Source organism: Accipiter gentilis, chromosome 2, assembly GCF_929443795.1.
Source record: "Accipiter gentilis chromosome 2, bAccGen1.1, whole genome shotgun sequence".
In the NCBI taxonomy this organism is placed as follows: domain Eukaryota; kingdom Metazoa; phylum Chordata; class Aves; order Accipitriformes; family Accipitridae; genus Astur; species Astur gentilis.
Window position 1 is genome coordinate 26,270,205 of NC_064881.1, and position 12,945 is coordinate 26,283,149.

Genomic DNA, 12,945 nt, shown 5'->3' on the forward strand with positions numbered 1-12,945 from the left:
TATCTACTTCGGCTACCTTTAAGCCTGCCACCTTTTAGGTTAAATTAATTCACTTATGGGCTAAGATGGTGAAAAATAACTTCCTGTACAATTATACATATAACTCAGTTTTTTAGACTGTTTTTGTCTTTCCCCTCAGTTATCTTCTTTGAAGAGTCCTCCTATATGTAGTCATTGCTTATAAAATAGAAGCATCTCTGACGATGTCGCTCATCCTTGTAGCCTTTATCTAAACACAGCTACATTATACAACATTATTACTTTGTTACCATACAAATTTTGACATGCAGGTGGAGAAAAGGAGGCAGAACTTCAAACAGAATTCAAGATGCAGGTATGTAATGGATTTATACAGCAGCATAATGATTTTTTATTATTATTATTTTGTTTTGTTCTCTATTCCATTCCTAACGACTTCTAACATCTCATTTGCTTTTCTTCACTGCTACAGTGTATTGAACTGACACTTTCATAGATTTCTCTGTCATAGTCCTAAGAGCTTTTCTCAAACACTAATACTTGGCTCAGAAACCATCATTATATATATGAATTTTATTTTTTTCATATGTGCTTCACTTGTATGTAATTTCATTTATATGCCATTTCATTTCCAAGTTCCTTAGTATTGTGCAGCTTTTCTTTTTACAATTATTAACACTCATTCCTTGTATTTATTACTGTTAGCATCATCAGCAAACTTTGTCATATAACTCCTTTCAGATCATTTATAAATATAGTGAATAACAGTCTTTGCCAGATACTCCTGTGAGTTTTATTTATGATGTCTCTCTACTGTGAAAACTAAGTAATAATGCTTTCTTTTGTTTTCTGCAGTTTAATAACTTGCTCATCCATCTGAGGACCTTACCTCCTTTGCTATCACAGCTAAATTTCTTCAAGAGTGTTTGGAGGAGGACCTTACTAAATGCCTTTTGGAAATCCAAAAAACTGTATCAACTTGATTACCATTATTTATATGTTTCAAGAACTCTAATAGATGATTCTGTTACTAAAGTAATTCCGATTCCACTCTCATATGCCATATTTATCCATACGTTTACAAGTCCCTCTCATAAGGTCAGTTTTCTCACTAGAGATGACAGTTTACTTGGCTACAGTTTTTCAGTTTTTGCACAAAGCTCTCTCAAAAATCAGGGCCACTTTAACCACCTTCCAGTCGTAAGGCAGTTTTAGGAAGACATGATACAGCACAAATTCATAAATCAGTTATTTCTTTTTTCAATTCCTTCAGAACACTTAAATTAGTTAATTCCAGCAGCAATTTGATACTCATAATCCATCATCTTATCAACTATTCTTTAACATCTTATACTGACATTTCAGCTTGAGATGATACTGTGATAATCGCATCCAGGAAGATAATTCTACCTCTCTGTGTTCTTCCACTCTTAACACAGATACAGAATTTTGCACCTGCACATTAGTTTGTACCATGAAAACAGTGCCAGGTATACTATCAAATAAAGTAAAATAAACTTAAAGAATAGTTGGGGTGGGGTTAACCTTGGCTGGCAGCCAGACACCTACACAGCTGCTCACTCACTCCACCTCCTCAACAGGACAGGGGCAGAAAGTAGGATAGAAAACATCATGGATTGAGATAAAGACAGGGAGATCATTTACCCGTCACTGTGATGGGCAAAACAGACTCAGGTGGTGGGAAATGAATTTAATTTATTGCCAGTTAAAATCGGTTTGGATAGTGAGAAACACAGGCAAATTAAAACACCAGCTTCCCCTCACCCCTTCCTTTTTCCCAGGCTCAACTTCTCTCTTTCATTCCTGATTCTTCTACATCTCTCCTCCACAGTCAGTGGAAGCGCGGGTGGAATGGCAGTTTGGTCAAACCCTAACAGTTCCTCTCTGCAGCTCCTTCCTCCTCACACTTTTCCCCTGCTCCAATGTGGGGCCTGTCCACAAATTGCAGTCCTTCAGGATGAACCTGCTCTAGCATAGGATCCTCCATGGTGTGCATATCTGCTCCACCATGGTCTCTTGCACGGGCTGCAGGGGAATCTCTGCTCTGGCGCCTGGAACACCTCCTCCCTTTCCTTCTTCTCTGACCCTAGTGATTGCAGGGATGTTTCTCACCTTTTTTTCCTCACTGCCTGTGCAGTGATTTCACCCTTTCTTAAACACATTTTCCCAGAGGCACCACCCACTTGGTTGACAGGCTCAGCTGTGTCCCGAAACGTGCCCACTGAAGATGGCTGGAGCCGGCTGGAACCAGCTGTGTCCAGCATGGAGCAGCCCCAACCTCTCCTGACAGAGGCCACCCTGCAGCCCCCTACTGCCAGCACCTGGGCACCGACAGCAGATACAATGACTAAATCCCTGTAAGTCACCAAGAGGCCCCTGGGAAGGAGATCAGCTGACTTGTTTCACTCAGAAGGAACTTGCTGTGACAAATGCAACCTTCAAGTGTGAAGAAACAGAGAATGTTCACAGAATTTATCAGTGACCTAGCTTAAGGCATCCACTGCAAAGAATCTTTGCTTTCATATCTAAGCTAGTGTCTAAATTCCTTCTGCATTGACTGGAGAGGCAGTTTAGAATCAGATTCACACCAGCTGCCATAATACTTCCTAATTGAATGCCGAGGACAAAACAATACTGAGAAATACTGAGGAAATAGAGTATTTTAAATCCTTTTCTCTCTGGGTTAAGTACAAAAATGACAAAAGATCTCTGGAGATTAAATATTTATTTTTTCCCTTTTTAGACACAGAGGAAAGAAGACTGAGCTGATGAAAGCCACCTAATTCTTAAGAAGAGCCAGAACCCCTTGAGCTCAGGGTGCTTTGGAGTCCAGAAGTCTCGACACCCCAGGGACGATGCTTGAATGAGTGACCCATCTCCAAATGTGCAATTTACCCAGTTCATCAACTGATGATGACTCAGAGCTCCAGATGTGCCTAGGTCTTCCCCTAGCTGGTGGCTAAGACTACAGGTAGAGTTGCACTGTCTTCCTCCTTCAGTGCTTCTTAATAGTAAGTTTAAGTGTCACCGTGCTCCACAGGTTGACTATTATCAATCATATTTTTGGTGCTCAGGGTATGGAGAGCTTAGACATGCAACTCTGTATTGGCAGTTCTACTCATTTCAATACAGAGTATTACAACAGCTGGCCAGTGGTGATTATGTGATTCACCGAGGGTCAAAAAAGTAATCTGACTGTGCTGAAAAGTTGAATCTTATTCCAGTTAGGCTAGTGTTGTCATCACCTGGTATCTTTCTCACTCTAGCCACAAGACTACAAAAGCAGCTGCAAAACCACTTTATGTTCTATGCAGATGGAAAGAATCGCCCTTAGAGGAACTTCTGAGGTTGCCAGGCTGCAGATGGGGACTAACTGCTTTAATAATCCATGTGAAGAGTATGAAGGGAAAGAGACATGGGGGAATAAGATTACCAATGCTAAAATAATTACTTTTATGTATAAAGAAGAAAGCTCTGCATGAACTGTACAGCTTCTGAGATAAACAGGCACATATGGTTATGCCAGTGTAATTTGGAGAGAGGTGAGAGAGGTGAAGCAAGAGGCTTTGTCCCTCAAAGACCTGTTCCTGCAGCCCGCATCAAGAGAGGCATACCTTCTGCACAATGCCATATAGCCTGATGCATCAAAAGAATAATTTAATCGTCAGAACTTCCAATTTGTTGTCTCTCTGAACCACTTACGTTCAATTCTTTTAATTAACATTTAAATGAGATTACAATTCCCTGTTTGCATTTTCAAAGGTCATTAGGACTTTATGGTATTAGGCAATGTCCTTTTCATGTCAAAGGATTTGAGAAATCTTCTCCCATCCAGGCATTTTGTACTCTCCCAGTACTGTTGATCTGGATTTATTTTGCTGCTTCTTCTTTAACTACTGATTGGACCTGGGCTGGATAAGTAACACAGACAGAAAAATGTGCATGGTTCAGATTTCCCCCAAAGTTAAGTACATAGAAACTCCACTGTCAAAATTAATTTCCATATTGCACAAAGCAAAGCTCAGAACTACTCTTTCAAAACACTCTGGTCTTTACTGCTTTTCTCATTTCTCACAGAATGTTTATCTTTTCCCCATTTCCATCTTTTTATTACATTAGTAATATGCTCTGTGTGCTCATTTGTCTGTTCCCTCATCCTCCAAGAGACCTGAGTATACATGGTATAGTAAGATTTCTCAGCAAGATATAAGCTTGTGCTATAAGGTATAAGCCAGCATATGAGCAAAGCACTGTAAGAAGAGCTGTGCGTGCAAAGCTGTAGGTGGCATTCAGCATTAGAGTCAGAGGACATTCAGCAGTGCTGCCCTTGCAAGGCCTCTTTTTGTTCTCACCTATGTCCTGTCCTGCCAACTGATGTCCATATGGAATAGCTCAATGAATGTGTCTTCTCCATGCTCTTTGTAACATGCAAAGGCTCTGCTACACACATTAATTTCAAAAGTGAATCAGTGGAAGCACCTTCCTTACAGGTGACAAGAGCAACTTAACTATATCTGAATTTTAGTTGATTCAAACAAAAGAAATCAGGAACTGGTTGTACTGGGTTTGCATGGCAAGGTTTTGGTAGCGGGAGGCTACAGGGGTGGCTTCTGTGAGAGGCTGCTAGAAGCCTCCCCTATGTCCAACAGTGCCAAAGCCAGCCGGCTCCAAGATGGACCTGCTGCTGGCCAAGGCCAAGCCCATCAGCGACAGTGGTAGTGCCTTTGCAATAACATATTTAAGAAGGGAAAAAATAGTTGCTGGGACACAGAAACTTCAGCTGGAGAGAAGAGTGAGAACATGTGAGAGAAACAACCCTGCAGACCCCAAGGTCAGTGAAGAAGGAGGGGGAGGAGGTGTTACAGGTGCCAGAGCAGAGATTCCCCTGCAGCCCCTGGGGAAGACCCTGGTGAGGCAGGCTGTCCCCCTGCAGCCCAGGGAGGTCCACGGTGTGTAGACATTCGTCTGATCACCCCGTGGGACTCGGCACAGGGTCCACCATACCCTGGGCCACAGAGCACTGACACCAATATGAGGATGCTGCAAATGGCGTTTATTCAACTGCGTCACGCCCTTATATACTGCCTGTCGGTCATCCCGCCTCCCTTAACCCTTCTCTTTCCGTACATCGCGAGATCTTCCGAGCGCCAATCCCTACAACGGTGGAGCAGATATCCACCTGCAGCCCGTGGAGGACCCCACGCCGGAGCAGGTGGGTGCCTGAAGGAGGCTGTGACCCCATGGGAAGCCCACACTAGAGCAGGGTCCTGGCAGGACCTGCAGACCCGTGAAGAGAGGAGCCCATGCTGGAGCAGGTTTTCTGGCAGGACTTGTGACCCCGTGGGGGACCCACGCTGGAGCAGTGTGCTCCTGAAGGACTGCACGCTGTGGAATGGACCCATGCTGGAGCAGTTCGTGAAGAGCTGCAGCCCATGGGAAGGACTCACATTGGAGAAGTTTATGGAGGACTGTCTCCTGTGGGAGGGACCCCACGCTGGAGCAGGGGAAGAGTGTGAGGAGTCCTCCTCCAGAGGAGGAAGGAGCTGCAGAGACAACATGTGATGAACTGACTGCAACCCCCATTCCCAATACCCTGTGCTGCTGAGGGGAAGGAGGTAGAGAATTTGGGAGTGGAGTTGAGCCTTGGAAGAAGGGATGGGTGGGGGGAAGGTGTGTTTAAGATTTGGTTTTATTTCTCATTACCCTACTCTGATTTGATTGGTAGTAAATTAAAGTAATTTCCCCGAGTCAAGTCTGTTTTGCCCATGATGTTAATCGGTAAGTGATCTCTCCCTGTCCTTATCTCGACGCATGAGCCTTTTGTTATATTTTCTCTCCCCTGTCCATTTGAGGAGGCAGAGTGACTGAGTGGCTTTGGTGGGCACCTGGTATCCAGCCAGGGTCAACCTACCACAGTGGTACAACTGGAAATGGTGTATCTCTGCATGACACCTGTAAATGGGAGGCTCAGGTTTGGTTGTCACCTGGGCAGTGTCCAGTGGTAGTACAGAACTGTAGGACAGCTGGGTGTGCAAGCACATGTCAGATGTTTAAACACAGAGAAGCATGTATTGACCTTCCTTTCCATGTTCCTTTTTTTTTTTCTTCTTTGTACTGTGATTCCTGACAGTCCTGACATACCTAATTTCTTTTAATTTTGTGGGATCTCTGAGTGTTGCTGTTCCCAGCATCTTTTTCTATTCTCTGCATCTCTGTTCTCTCAGCTGAGAGGTGAAGGGGATACAATTCACTTAACTTACATGTCTTATGAAGAGAAAGAGTCTTAAATTAACTCCCAAATTTAGCTGTCTGTTCAATGGAGACAGGAACCAACTTCTGAAAGCCATCAGCTAGGGTACAAATCTATATAGTTAGGTAGAGCCCTGATGTGGTTACTTTCGGCACAGGTTAGGAGCTACAAGTTGCCAATTATGCCCTATGCTAGTCTTTTAAGGGGCATTTAAGTTCCTGTATCCCAAACTGATTTTCTGTCAGACTAGGCTGACCTTGGAGAAGGTCTAACTCTTCTTTACCTCTGAGTTTACGACAGTTTTGGGTCTAAACAGTGCCTGACTGGTTGTCAATTATACCCAAGCAAGACTTAAAAACTCATAATTTTTCTGACTGAACTGAACTTCTAGTGAACTGTGAGGTTCTATTTATTTTTGAATTGAGGTATTTTCAGAACATGCCTTATGCCTGAAAGTGTTATACCTGCTGGGAACATATAGAAGGGATGATGCTATCTTATCTAGTATGCTAGAGTGATTCCTGGAATAACTGCCTCCTGAAAGAAAACACAGGTTTTATCTCTAAAAGACCTAGCTAGCATACTCCAAAAGAAAATCTGCAATGCCCACACAGTGTGGACTCCCAGGGAAACAGGACCTGGAAGAGATTTGGGAAGGAAGTTATTTGACTCTGTGACAGTATTCAGATACTCCATATCTTCCTCATAAAACTAGTCCTTCACAGATAATAGAGTATTTCCTTACAAAAGAACAACATGAGTAGAAACACTCTTCAGGACCTTTTCAGCCTGAATCTATTACTTTAATCAAAGTATGAGCAAAGACATGCAGTGGGAAGCTGACCAGTGTGACACAGTAACAACTCCCAGGTGTAGAAACAAGGGGAGTACAGCCACACTTGTCATTTGTCATGGTGAGAATGTTTGACTGATGCTGAAAATCAACACAAAAATTATCTATGAACCACAATACAAAAGCACTGCACAATGAGTCTCTTATCTAGCAATTAGACAGCAAGTGAGCAAGTCACGGATAACAAGGATGCCTCTACATGTCACTTCAGCGGAACATTTTAAATAGAAGAATCCTGGAAAAGTAAAGAAAGATAATCAATATGGTGATTAATGACAGTAATTTCACACAAACATCTGGGAAATTAAGCATGCCTTTTAAGAGTTGTTTCTTGCAGTGACTTGTGAAGGGATGAATGAGTTGCAAACCAAACTTCAGATCAATATATTGAACAGTGTGGTAGCAATGATACTTATTTCAGCTTGGAAACCTTCCAGAAATTAAATACTAATATGAAAACATCTTCCAAAAAAATTGGGTTTTCAAATAGTTTTTTTTTATTGTTTTCTTTCTTTCATTGTTCTTTCTTTTACAGCTTACCCATTCTGTTTCTCCTGAATTATAGCTGGAATATTCCTGATTTAAAAAACCAACAAACAAACAAACAACAACAACAACAACAAAAACAACAAAAAAAACCCAAAACCCATGGGGGACAGAGGTACCTAAGTGAAAATGTTTATATGTTGCTTATAATGTGACACACACTGAAGTAAGAGAATATGGTTTTGTTAAGTCTTGGCAAAGCTCCTTTGCATTCTGAATGTTTGTGCAGAGGATCATAACACACCTACTTCTGGGTTGAAAGTGACTCAGGTGAACATTGGTTAGGTATTGATCAGGGTCTAGCTTTTTGTACTAGTGAAGCACAGTTCAAATGTGCACCTAAACTTTACATATAGCAAAAATTTTTTTACCAATACAGACTCATTTTCACTACCAGCAGCAGTACCTTGCCAATATACTTGGAGAAAAGGCAGTTTGGCTCACATGTATTGTAGGCTTTAGGAATGAATAATGTTCATTAAAGTGCAATCCTCACAACTTATAACAGTTTTCCCTGTTGCCTTAGTAGGTAATCTATAAAATACTCATTTTTTTTTTTATCCTTAGCTTCTTTTGAGTGGAAAATGAGCACGTTCCCTGCCATTGTATGCTGTTTAGAACTGAAGAAAGTCATATATAATATAGTCATAAGTTTTACTTCCATTGACAGCTATTGATGTCCAGATGTTTAGTTGATTTTGTTCACTATTTGTAATAATTCAAACAAGCAGTATGAAAGTGTTTGGCAAGCAGTGATTAAGAATATTTGTTATTCATCATCAGTTTTGTCTAATTGGTTAATCTAGTATTGATTGTGTTTCTTGATTGGAAAGATTTTTGGAGAATAATTCCTGGGAGATAAATCTTGAATTTGGGCCCAAACACTAAAACAAAAATCTAATTATCTGCCACATAATTATGTGAAAATAGGTCTGAAAAAGATTGAGCTATGGCACCAAATTTCTCATATGTTAATTGTGATTGCTAGATGTTTACTAATAAGTTTTCTGCCTGTAGCAGCATCTTTACCTATGAAGTGAATGGTATTAAGAAGACATTGATCAACTTGGTAGTTGTTTTAATTTATATCTTTCAGAAACAACACACTTCCATGAACTTAAGAGGCTAAGATATTTAAGACAGTCCCCAAACCCTTCCATTCAGAACTGGTGTTCTTCCTGTCAGTCACCTGCAGACAAAAAACAGTCAGGGGCCTTCTCCTCTCCCGTGTGAGAGAACTGCAGTGACTCCTGTAGCACCTGTTTTAATCAGTTCTCTTTCTTTCTTCCTTTAATCAGCTAAGAAATGGAATTTCCTCCCCCCCCCCCCCCCTTTTTTTTTAATGATGAGCTACTTGTGGGTTTTAGCAAGTGTAAAACACATGCACCTCTGATTTAGAATGGAAAAGACCGAGGTTTTGGATAGCTTAGATATGTGATGAGTTTGGCCTCAGCTCTTCGATCATGTTACAAGCACTGCCTTCTTTCTTGCTAGAACTCTGAAACAATAATAACTTTCACTTTGTCTCCAAACAGATTGAGCTTGTTCCTTGGTTTCCTACACCCACAAATATGCATGGGTGTAGGAAACCTTTAATCCCCTCTAGCCTAGGAAGAATGACATGTTTGTTGACATGGGAGGAACATAGATCTTTGCAAAGCTGAGCTGGATGGCCAAAGTTTTACAAAACTCTTTTGCATCTTAGTCTTGTGGTCTTCTATTGTGATTCAATTTCAAGAAAACGACATATTTTTTTGTTTTTTATTATTAATCTATTTTCTAATCTGAATCATTAGACTCACCTTTTCTTTAGATTATACTTTTCATGGTTTTTCTTATGCACAACAAAGGAGGAAGTTGAGCCACCTGTTTGTCATTTTTGTAGTGGCTGTGACAGCAATCTCTAAGGAGTGGCCCTTCAGACATTAAAGTAGGTCCACTGTCACATGCTCTACCTCTTTTCCATACAAATTAGTTTTTCCTCCTCTATTTTGATTAGGAGACTTAACTAATGTTTCTTTCACCCTGCTTATACCCAGGTATATCCATATCTCTATAAATTGTCATTATCTGTTAAGCATTCCTCTTCCGAGGCTAAAGTTGGCTGTAATGTTATATAGTATGTAAAGAGCAGCAGCTATAAATCTTACAGTAATATATACCAATGAAACCACAATGCCTTTATGAAACTTTTTTCTGTTCTCTTATTTATTGACAGGTTTTTTTTTTTAATTACAACACAATGAAACAATGGTAAGTACATAAGATGCAATAGTATAAAAAGCCATTTTAACCCTTCCCTTGGTTAAGACACTTACAGCAGACAAGAACTGCCCCACCCCAACTCCCCCCTTCTCAAATGAAAACAAAAAATAAATATAAATTAATAAATATAAAACAAATCACTGCACAGCCCTTAACTCTTTGATTGCCATGGCAAGAACCATAGTTATGATTCTAGCATGTGACTTTCTGTGGTTAAAGGTTGCCGCAGCAGTCAAAGGGTTATAGCATTGTAAACATAAGTACTTTGTTGAAAATGTTCAGTCATGTTAATGGTCTACAGCAATGAGATTATTATCATGACCCCTTGACCTTTAATGACACAACATTATAAGGAGTTAAAGAGATAATAGCTTGGTGAGCTGTTACAGAGATTAATTAACCCATTTTGTTTAACAATGCACTATGAGGTCTTGATTTACTAATAAAAGACACTTGTGTATAATAAAACACTGTTCAATGCATTGATCAATAAAATCAATGAAAAAATCAGTCTAAGCACCACAAAATTTTGCCTGATTATATCTGACAGTCATAATACACTTTAGCACCATTTAGTCAGCCTTGCATTTGCACACAAACAAGCTTTGTGTTTGTCAGTAGAAGCTACCTGAAAGAATAACATATGTCAGTTATAAAAAGGTTACTGTATAGAATGCTGTGTGAGCCAATAAAATAAAATAAAATAAAATAACAATAATAAAATGACATTTAGTTGCAGAAAGCAAATAAATGTTTCAGTTATTTTGTTACTAACACACATCCTAATGATCCAAACATGGGCATGAAATGCATATGGGGCTATGCAGAGAAAAGGAAATAAAATGAGAAATCGCATCACACAGAGAAATCATCACATGCATATTCTGACTTATTTAGGCTTTGTAAATTAAATGACCAATTGTTGGGTGGTTTAAGAAGTCGAGCTTGAAAAGAGTTGGTGTTTAACAACATGTGAGTTTTATGGTCATGTTATGCATAAAGCTACTTTCAGAGATATCCCAACAATGGCACCAAAATCCTTGTCTCTGCGTGAAGAGTTGACTTCCTCTTTCTCAGAGGTGGAGGATAAACAAGCAAATCACAGTGTGGGAAGAGTCACAATTGTAGTAGCTTCTAGCTAACATATTGGAACCAGAACAATTTCTGCTGGAATTACAAGGAGGAAGGAATAGCAACAAGATGGAAAATGGAATCAGCTGCTAAAATAACACCCAACAAGCAGAACTAAGGAAGAAGTCAGGTTCTGGTAGATACAAGATTACAGCACTTGGAGAGAAAGCAAGGTGCATGTTATTCAGAAAGTAAGAGAAACAAGAATGTGTATGAACCATGGAAAACAACATATCCTTCTTGTACATATCCATACCAAACTCTGATTCACTACACACTGACAAAACCAGCTGTACATGCTTTAACCGCTAACAATACTAACCACAGGACTGGCAAGGAGCAGACACCACCTCCCTCAAACAGCTTCTGATCATATAGGAACACTTATCACATACAATAAACCTACAGAAGTCAAACACCTGCATCTTTCTTTGCAAGCTGTGACTGAACCATGCAATGAATCCGATTCCCAGACTACAGTAGCAGATGTCAGAAAGACCTCTTCATAAATATGTTATTTATGATACTCAGAAATTAGGTCAATCAGAAAACAGTGCATAATAGCAAAGCATTCTGCCATGCAACAGTGCTAGCATATTATGCTACAGCAGCAATGTAATGGTAGTTGATGTATGTGTATGAACTGCTTTGTGGTAAAGGAAGGAGTCCAGCCATATAAATATTGTCTGAATATCCATGACATATTATAGGCATCAGAATGCAAAGGAGAAAGAGAAAAGGTTAAAGGTAAGAACTGGAACCACCGGAAATAATAAAAACATTTCTGAAATACAGCTTTCTAGACTGCTCACCTCTCACAGATGGTATAAACCATGCATGCAAATGGTATGCAGTGGCTGGCACCAAAAATAATAGGTCTCTGCTGTTACACCATTGTACATGTGACCAGGCAAGTAGCCACAAGATGCAAATGAGGAGACCGTGATGATTAGTGCTGGCTGTACCACATCATTTTCATAAAAGACTTGAAGGATGACAGTATCAATGGATGGCAGAGACTTCAATAATCTGAAGTGAGTTAACTTGGAGCTTAGAGTTTGGGGACTGGACAATGAACAAGATTTAGTGAAAGATATACATCAAATTCCTCAAATGTTCACAGGAGCTTTTGAGAAGGTACTACCTCTTCATCATAGACACGAAAAGCTGCATTTCCTAGTGACAGATCATAGAAAGTTGTGTGTGATTAAATGAGATAGACAACAAAATTGTAGTTTCTTCTTTTCTCTGTATAATGAATGGATCATTTCTCACTTGTCTATCAAGAGCCTACAAAATTAAATATTGCCTTAATTACTCAGGAATCATGTCAGGGCACAGTGAAAAAGGGGGGTGGAGGGGAATCAGAAGTTTGATCGTACTTATCAATTTACATAAAGAAATAGCAATAGATGATCCATCCAAAGGTCATAAAAGTATTTCTATTATATTGAACACTTCAAGACTGAGATATCATGGAGATAAAGATACATGGCTGTAATATAGACTAATAGAGGTAAAGGCTTCTTTGTCCCTAAGTATTTCATCCAGTGGAATTCTTGAAATTATAGGTAACTTTTTGTATCTAATTTCTGAAAACAAATGTAAGAACATTACACTATGACAAGTTTTTGTACATCGATTCAGGCTGATGTTAGTTTGACTAAATCTCTCTCGAAAGATTTTTGATTGCAGCAGATAAATAATGTGCTTGCTCTCTGTATTTGTAGTCAGGTTTAGAGTACATATCCTGAGGAGCCTTTTGACTGACAGCTCTCCAGTGGGTTATGACACCAAATATAGAATTAGTTGGACTTTCTACAGCCTAACAGGTATCCTTGTTGTTAGAGACCAATAATATTTTCAAAGCTATCACCAACTTCCTGATAATATCTTTTTA